Source organism: Tupaia chinensis, unplaced genomic scaffold (genome assembly GCF_000334495.1).
Source record: "Tupaia chinensis unplaced genomic scaffold, TupChi_1.0 Scaffold000661_1, whole genome shotgun sequence".
Taxonomy (NCBI): domain Eukaryota; kingdom Metazoa; phylum Chordata; class Mammalia; order Scandentia; family Tupaiidae; genus Tupaia; species Tupaia belangeri.
The window spans coordinates 3,335,210-3,344,871 of NW_006160183.1; the positions used below are offsets into that span (position 1 = coordinate 3,335,210).

The 9,662-nt window shown below is 40.3% G+C and overlaps 1 long non-coding RNA gene and 1 pseudogene across 1 annotated transcript; both read right to left on the reverse strand.

Annotated features, from left to right (window-relative positions):
* Positions 1 to 225: 225 nt before the first annotated feature.
* On the reverse strand, positions 226 to 1,201 carry LOC106736144 (uncharacterized). The gene is made up of 3 exons (XR_001371244.1): positions 1,127 to 1,201; positions 682 to 799; positions 226 to 289 (listed from the first exon to the last, which is right to left on the reverse strand). It is a non-coding gene; the product is annotated as an uncharacterized LOC106736144 (long non-coding RNA).
* A 493-nt stretch (positions 1,202 to 1,694) lies between these two features.
* On the reverse strand, positions 1,695 to 2,192 carry LOC102483576 (60S ribosomal protein L6 pseudogene; annotated as a pseudogene).
* Between the last annotated feature and the right edge of the window lie 7,470 nt (positions 2,193 to 9,662).

Genomic DNA, 9,662 nt, shown 5'->3' on the forward strand with positions numbered 1-9,662 from the left:
TGCTAAAAGAACAGATTAACAAGAAAAAAAGCAAACAAATTTGTTTAATATATGTATTATGTGCATGGGAACTTTCAGAAGTGAAAAAGAAACAAGGAAAATGGTGCATTTTTACAGACAGTTGCGTAGAAGTGTGGTTGGAAGACAGGTCTGTGATCAGTGGTGATAAACTGGAGGCACCTTAGCAAGGCCTGTTTGTGCAGATTCTTCTTGGTGTCTCTGTGTCTGCTGTTTCCACAGTTCCAAAGGTACCATATTTGGGGGTAGTGTGTCCTGAACTGTCCTGAACCTTGTCACACAAAGGAAGAAGGAAGGAAACAGGACTTTGAAGTAGTTCAGAAAGGCTACTGACAGTTATCAAACTTTCATGTTGCTCAAGAATCACCACTGACCCTGTCCTGGCTTCCCCCTTGTGATTTCTAATTTTAAGGGGGTGGATTGCGACATCCAGCCCCTGTTCAGGGTACTATCTCTCTGTCTCTATCTTTATATCTTGTGTTCATAGAAGAAATAAGTAAATAAATATAAAAATAAAGAGAGAGTGAGGGAAGGAGAGAAGGGAAAGGCTTTCACACTCTGCCATGGTCACTCATCGGCTAAGGGCAGCGTGAAAGCTGGAGTAATGGAGGAATAACTACACTAAGAGTAAAACAGACTCTACTGGAAGGGTCTCGGTTATACCTTTAGGAGTCACACTAGTCCTTCTGGTTTGTCCATTATGTTGCGATAGCACACTGGCCGGGCTGTCACTCACAGATCTTTAACCTTGATCTTAGCAATAGAAGGTTGTCCTGGGTTCCTGTTTATGAAGAGAAATCGATAGTCATTTGTTAATATTCCAGAACATTTGCATTCATTTATAGGAAAGTTCCTGAAAATCTGGATTGCATACCACCTCCTCCTATACTCTCTTGCACTTAGAAGCAGAAACTCTAAGGGCCTGATTTTTGCCATCAATCTGTAATATTTGACTTTAGAAGAATAGACATTCCTATGGGACTTCCCTAGGAATAGAGAGGAGAAACGAGCCACTCAGTGACTAAGAAAGTGTTCCTGGAGGATTAGAACTGAGCCCTCAGTTGTACAACCTCAGCTTAAGCTGAATTCAGATATCTGTTTACAATACCTTTCTATTGCTATGTAACAAATCACCACAAACTTAGCAGCTCAGCGCATTTATTTGTTAGCATGTAGTTCTGTGGGGTCAAAGTCTAGGCTGGCTCACTGCACTATGTAGAGATCCACAAGGCCAAAATCAGTGTTGGTGAGACTGGGTTTTTATTTGGAAGCTCTCAGAAAGAATCAGCTTCCAACTTTATTCAGCTATTTTTTTTTTAACCAGTTATTTAATTAAGTTTTTGGTAAGACACTTAGAACACCAGGCTAGCAGGTGGTGTGGAGGTTAGAGTGCTGGATCCCACATGGTTGACTCTCTGGTTTAGGTCCCAGATGCCACTGCTTGAAAATTACACTGCGCACGTGTGTGCGTGCGCGCGCGTGTGCCCAAAATCCAGTGAGCAGACTGAGAACGGATTACAGTATGGCCATCCCACCTGGAGGGTGATTTCTCACTCTATCTCTCTGGAAACCTCATGCACCCTATAGAATAACAAAACAAAAACAAAAACAAACAAACAAAAAAACAAGAAAGAAAGAAATTCAGAACACCAATTTGTGAGGATAAACTCCTTTTGTCAGGGCAAATATGGATCACAGGTAGCTTTCTGATCAGCCTTGCACTGATCTATAATCTTGCGATTCTCTTTCTCTGTGGCAAAGATCTCACCTTCCTTGTGTCTGGGCTTCCGTAGCTAATGCTTCTTGAAGTAAGCTCAGTGAGGTGTTTGGGAGTTTTACATCATCAGTATCAATTTTTGTGGAGATGGCAATGACAAATTTCTGGTGCATCCTACTCAGTGAAACTCGATTGAGGAACAGAGGCCTAGTCGCAAGTAGCAAGCCATTCTTCAGCTGCTTCAGGAAACCACCCTCTTGCCTCTGTGGCACCAGTGAGGACAATCAGAGTGGTCCCAGGAGTGATGCTGGCTCACAGCTCTCTCACATGCTGACTGAGAGATCTTTGCCGTGGCTCAGCAGCTTTCCAGGCACCTCCTCAGTAGGATAATACCCAGGCATTTGTGAAGGTGAACCACCCACCTCCCACCATTCTTGTCACCACCAACAGGTTTCATGAGTGGCAAAAACCTTCTTTTTCTTTTCAACCCTGAATTCAGTGGCTGAATATTTCCTTTTGTCCGTGGCCTTTCTGGAATAGATGGTAGATTGGGAGCACCTGCCACTTCCTCAGACTAGGACTGGATTTTAGCTGTAATGGGACTTCCCCTTTTGGGGCCTTTTAGCCTTGGGGATCACCCTTTTTAACCTTGCCACTGGTATCAGCATTTTTGACTTCAGGTTTCTTCTTAGCAACCGACTTCTTAGCTTTTTCATCCTCCATCTAGTAAAATGGGAAATAACTCAGTCAGGTATTTTGTTTATTTGTTCATTTTAAAAATTTTGCTATAGGGCCTGTGCATTCATCAGAGACAGAGAAGAGAGGGAAAGTAAGAAAGTACCCGCCAGGTGGGGATGGCCGCAACACAGTCCCTTCATTCTCTTCTCAGGATTTCGGGCAAGCAACCACACATGTGATGTCTTCTTTCCATCTTCCTTCGTTCCTTCCTTCTTCCCTTCCTTCCTTCCTTTTTCTCTCATTTCTTCTTTCTTTCTCTCTTCTTCTTTCTTTCTCTCTCTTTTTTTCTTTTTTGGAGAATAAGGGAGTTTATTTCTGTAACCAGTTACAGGGAGACAGTCGGCAAACACCATCAAACTACCTCAAAATCTCAACATGTTTTGGGTATTTGTAGGTACAAGATACACGTACAAGCAAATCATTCCTCACTACAATCAATCAGAGTCAATTATCCTGATGCCTTCAAATACCCATTCCTACTTTCTTATCTGACCGGTGGCAAATAGAGCTCCCTATGACTCAGTACGTGTCAGATTGTTCTCATTAGAGGTATTTCTTATTTTCAAAATGGCTGTAGTGCTGCTAACGCTTAAATTGGCCTGCTTCATAAGCACTGGCATTTAGTCCTCGCATCAAACTCTGTTTTTTAGGGAACCTGGGATAAGACCACATAATATCATATTTATTTTTCATAGTAATCCTGTGGAGTAGGAACTATTTTTATTTCCAATTTGCAGAGCAGAATAAAATTTTAGAGATACAGAAGTAATTGGTCAATATCACAAGGCAAATTTGAAAGGAAGAGTTAATATACCAGAAAAGGGTTGTCTTATTTCCAAGCCAATATTCTTAAGCATTAATATTCTTAAGCTTTATCGCACATCTATGGTAAAATAATTTGTAATGAGAACATGGAATCAATCAATATTTATTGAATATCTTCTACAAGTCACTCTCTGGGTGGTACAAATTTGAGGGTGAATAAGACAAATAATAGCTTTATACACAATATGCTTAATATCTTTTTACTAGTGACCTTGTATAATATTTATTTGTCATTCACATCACAGTACAATAAGAGCAGTAATTCATCTTATAAGTATAATAATAGAACCAAAAATGAGTCCAGGGTGATTGAAACAACATAGAAAGAATCCAAGCCAATGGAGGGACATGGAGGTATATACCCTATGTTTAAATTGAGATTATGGGGAATGAGTAAAAATTGGCTTGGTAAGACCAATGTACATGTTAAAGTATTTTGATTTTCAGGGGTCACAGGTGGCATGGTGGTTAAGAGTGCTGTATTCCCACATGGCCGACCACGGGTCAAGTCCCAAACCTGGTGGCTTGCTTTCTTGCTTTCCCTTTCTCTCTCTCTCTGGTCAAATTAAAAAACAATAACAAATGTAAATAGAGAAATAAATCTCTTTTAAAAGCTTTTTGGTTTTTAAATTTTTATTGTAAATTAAACATTATTTATTTACTTATTTTTTTTTTTAATTTGACCAGATAGGGACAGAGTGAGAGAGAGGTGGAAAATGAAAAGGCAAGCCGCCAGGTTCAGGACTTGAACTGTGGTCAGCCATGTGAGAGTCCAGTGCCCTTAACTACCACACCACCTGCTGGTCAATAAATTTTTTTAAATTAATAGATGTTTAAGAGAAGTTTTAGGTTTATAGAAGAATTGAGCAGAAGATACAGAGTTTCCATGTATTCTTTTCCTCCCACTCCCTAGTTTCCCTATTATTAACATCTTGTAATGATGTGATACTTTTAGCTCAATTGATGAACTAGTATTGAAACATTATTATTAAGTCCATAGTTTCCAATGGGATTTACTCTCTGTGTCAATGAGTTTTATTAGCTTCTGTTTCAATTAATGTAGTATGCATTGTCTATTTTCTCTTCCACTAGACAAATTTGATTATTAATTTTTACTCTTCATAATACATTTATGGCTATGTGTTGTGTGTGTGTTTTTTTGTTTTTGTTTTTGTTTTTTTAAGAGTTTTTTTCTATAGGGCGCATGCACTCACCAGAAAGACAGAGAGACAGAAAGCAGGAAATCACGCCCCGGGGGCATGGCCACACCACAATCCCTTCTCCTCCATTCTCCTCTCAGGATCTTGGGCACACACACACATGTGCCCGGGGTGAGTTTAAGGCCCCAGGTCCGGGACTCGAACCACGGTCAACTACATGGGAGTCCAGTGACATAGGCATTACATCAACTGCTGGTCCCATGGCTCTCTATTGTTTTAAGGATTTAATCCAGAAGTCCTGTCTCCTAGTTTTGAAGTTCTACGTGCTGTCTACTTCTCTCGGCTCATCTTATACAGCTTCCCTACTTGAAACAATTTGCTACTTTGGCAAAATTTTAATTTAATTTGGCAATCACAGAGAAAAATATATGTGAAACCATTTTCCACCTTACCTTTCCTTGAACTGTTCTCTCAATTTGAGATACACTTTTACCTACTGATAAATGTTGATATTCTTCCTATCCTTTAAGGGTGAACTCCAATACCAGTTCTCAGATTTCCATCATTTCTCCGGTTGGTGATCTCTTTCTTCTTGGGCTGTCCTAATACTGCTTCTTATGACATGCGATATACAGCATACTTTGTATTCTTGTTTATTTCCCTTCATTTGTTATCTTCTCAAAGGCAGATGACAGACTTACACATCTTTGTTGTTTCCCTAATACTTAGTGTGGGACACTCATTTAGCAGGTACACCATATGCATGTGTAGTCTTGTAATCAGGACTTCCTGTATTTACTCTAGCAAATTCCTTCACTGACAGTATGAGGATACAGAATGACTTCTTCTGGTTTTTGTGTCTTTAGTGCCTAGCAGTATTATTGGCATAGTGGGTGCTCAGTAAATGCAGAATGAAAGAATCAAGTCCTCTGTCTCTGTTTGTATTTGCAGCACTCCATGATTGTTATTCCTCTATAGAGTTCAACTCCGATGTAGTCATCGTTATTGGTACCCACACAGATTCCCTTCCTGCTCGGTGGCTGAGTCTGGGCTGCTAATAGCTTATAGAACACACAGCCAAAGAACTCACAGCCACCTTACTCAAATGGCAGGAGGCAGCCCCTTCCCTCAAGACTCTTGGGAAGTCTGCAGCCAATACTGACTAAAATGGGGACATACTATGGGTCCTCTTGCTTCATGATGGGGCAACCATATGCCATCAGTGGTGCTTCACCTGAATGTTTGGACCAACTTCTTCCTTTTCTCTAGTTGAAGTCTTTATGCCTTTTCCAGAAAGAAGTGCCTCTGTTGAAGGACTTTTAAAAGGAAATTGCCAGGACCAGCAGATGGCATAATGGTTACATTGCTGGACTCCAACCATAGTTGACCACAGTTTGAGTCCCAGACCCAGTGGCTTAAAACATGCCAGGCATGTGTGTGTGCATGCCCAAAATCCTGAAAGGATAATAGAGGATAAGAGATTGCAGTGTGTCCATCCCTCACACTTCCTCTCAGTCTCTCCAGTGAGTGCATGCGCCCTATAGCAAAAATCTCTCTAAAAAATATAAAAATCGGCAGAAGAACACACACACATGCCTGCATACATACATGCATATACATATAAAGACAGCATTTCAATGTACCATAAACACACACAAAAGTGTATAACCCATATTTTGTGTAGTAGAGACTCGTCAATCCAAGCAGTGGTCACTCATGGATGTGACCTTTTGCTCTCCACATTCCCAAGGGACAAGTACAATCTTTAATTTGTTCCAGTTTTGTTTTCTCATTCATCCTAGAATTAGTCTAAGTTCTTGCCTGCTTCTTTGTAACCCCAAACCACAACAGTAAGCGTTTGCATTTTTCCAAGAGTTTCTTAGAGCTTCCAGATTTCTTTCCTTATTTATTTATTGTTGTTTTTTTCTAAGTTTGAAGTTGAATCTTCTACTGACTTTCAAGGACCAACGAGCAATAATTCGAAGTGGCTTTGGAGAAAGTTCCATGGCAGAGGGCCAATTCTTTCTAATAGTTCAACCCTACAGCACCCCAGGAGTAAGAATCCTTGCAAATCCCTTTCTGACTTAGTGAGAATGGAAAAGTTCTATTCATGACGTTTACCACCAGGTTTAGGCCTCTGTCAGATTTTGGTAGGCTCCAGATCTTGGAGGGCTTTGAATACTGTGGTAAGGAGCTCAGATCACAAAAGTGGGAGCATTAGGGTCTCTGGCATTCTATCTTTCTGGTCTGCTTTCCTTTTATACAGTAACCTCTGAGAAGTGATGGGACATCTAAGATGGAAGGAGCTGTGTCTCTGAAAGACTCTTGACACAGAAGGAGCTTCCCAAGAAGATGAACTAGAAGAGCATGGGACAACACCGTGTGTGACACCAGGTTGGGACTGGAACCACGTAGTTGGCCACGTGGGACCCAGCTACCTTAACCACCACATCGAAGACTGGCCCCATTCAGGTCTCTTTGTTGGTAGAATCCAATTTCTTGTCTCTGAGGTCCCATTTCCTTACTGACCATCATTCAGAGGCCACTCTCTGTCCCTCTCTGATCCACATTTCTTTCCATGTGGTCTTCTCCATCTTCAAAGTCAGCAATACCCCAATGAGTCCTTCTCATACTTTGAATCTCTTGGTGTCCTCTTCTGTTACTAGCCATAGAAACCTACTTTTAAAAAAAATTGCTATAGGGTGTATGCACTTGCCAGAGCCAGAAAGAGAGAGAGAAAGTGAGAAAGCACCCTCCAAGAGGAAAGGCCAAACTTCAATCCCCTTCTCCATTCTCTTCTCAGGATTTTGGGTGTGCTCACACACCAGCCTGCATGTTTTTCAAACCACTGGATCTAAGATTCAAACCACATAGCCAGCCATGTGGGATCCAGTGCCTTAGCTACCACACCTATGGCTGGCCCTGAAATTCCTTGTTTTCAAGGGTTATCTCTCTATCTCAAGGTCAGCTAACTTGAGACTATAACATATTGACAAAATCTCTTCATAGCATTGCCTAGATTAGTGTTTGATTGAAAAACCAAGGGACATAAATCTTGGTGGCTATCTTTAGAATTCTGCCTACCATAAACTTATTCTGTGAACCTCTCTTAAGGTGTTGACAATAAGTTAGCAATTGTCTACTGGCCATTTTCTAAGTATATCATACCAATCACAGTCATGCAAAATAAAATCTTATTTTTAGTCTAAAAGATGTTCTGGGTGCATCAAAATTTGAAGTCTACTCCAGGCCAAAAAAATAATAATTATTATAATTATACATGTATTTGAATATTTTCAATAAACAGTTAAATATAACACATTTAAATTGATTTTTCAAATGTTCCAGTGAAAACATGTAACAGAATTTCTTAGGGAACTTTTAAAACTACACATGCTATTTTTTGCCTCATTGCCGCCTACATAATTTCCTACTCTCTCCCCATTCATGAATAATAACCACTAAACTAAGTCACTGCTATCCATCAAATCTATGATAATCTCTTCTCTGTGCCTCACATGTGCTTTGGTTTCTGCTTCTGGAACTTTAATAGAAGTTATGCCTCCCCATCTATTATGCCTATCAACATTTCACCTGCACTTCACGACTTCAATCAAATGCTTCTTTCTCCATGCCTTCTGACTATATCTGCATTTTATTTTCTGTGCAATCCATTTAGCAAAAAATGGCATCCCTGGGCTATCTTACTTCTTTTTTCAGTCTTAACCGCGTGTGTGCATGTGTGTGTGTGTGTGTGCATTTATAACCATACATATGTTTTTGTTCTGATGTGGATAATGGTTTGTCTCCCAAAGCTTCACATTTTGGAATGTGATGTTGGAAGATGGTGATGTCTACTAGGTAGTGACTGGAACATGGTGATTGCATCATGGGAATAGATTAATGATATCTTGTGAGACCCAACGAGTTTTTATTCTTGTGAGGAGGGGTTGGTTCTCATGAGAGCTGGTTGCTACAAAAGACCGAGGGCTGCCTGCACCCTTCTCTCTCTCTTTGGATGCTCCTGCCGTCCTCTCTGCTTCCACTAGCCATGCTGTTATGTCTTTCACCATCTCGTGATGCCTTTGGGCTCCTCAGCCATCAGAACTGTGAGTCAAAAGTAACTACCATTTCTCTTTAATTCACTCCGTCTTGGGTATTTCTGTTAGCAACACAATAATGAACCAAGACAGGTTTTGTTGGGGTTTTTTAGAGAGAGATTTTTGGTGTAAGGCACATGTACTTGCAAAAGAGACAAAGAGAGACAGAGAGACAGAGAGAAAGGGAAAGTGTGAAAGGAAGCCACCAGGTCCAGGAATCGAATCATGATTGACCATGGGGAGTCCAGCACCTTAACCACCTGCCAGCCCCATAAGACAGTTTTTAAAACTTACTTACTTATTTTAATTTGTTATTATCATTATTATTATTATTTAAGTTTTTACATAGGGCATGTGTGTTCATCAGAGAGCAACAGAGAGAGAGAGAGAGGGGAAGTGAAAAAGCAAACCACTAGGACCAGGATTTGAACCAAGGTTGGCCATGTGGGAATCCAGCACCTTAATCACCATGCCACCTACCGGCCCCAAACTAAGACAATTTTTAATTACAGTGTCTTTTTTTATATTACCCTAAAGTATTTAGCATACAAATGCATTGAAAAATATTTGTTTATGTAATTAAAAGGCTCTGATAGGAAAAATATAAGCTTATTATGATTTACTGCTATTAATACTATCTATACCTATTGGGGCCAGCAGGTGGCATGGTGGCTAGGGGCACTGGACTCCCACATGGCCTACTGTGGTTTGAGTCCTGGACCTGGTGGCTTGCTTTCTCACTCCCTCTCTCTCTCTTCTGCTCTCTGTTCAAATTTAAAAATAAATAAATAAATAAATAAACTTAAATAAAATAATTTAAAAATGCTATCTATACCTATCTCATTGTCAGATTCCTTAATTTAAAATAAACAAACAGGTTTTTTTTAAGTTTTTTTGTTTTTGTTTTTGCCATAGGGTATGTGCACTTTCTGGGGAGAGCGAGACAAAGACAGAAAGAAGGAAAATGAGAAATCACATCCCAGGGGGATGGCCACTCCACAATCCCTTCTCCTCCAGTCTTCTCTCAGTATTTTGGGCATGCATGCACACGTGCCCAGTGTGATTTTATGCCATTGGGTCTGGGACTCAACTGCAGTTGGCCAT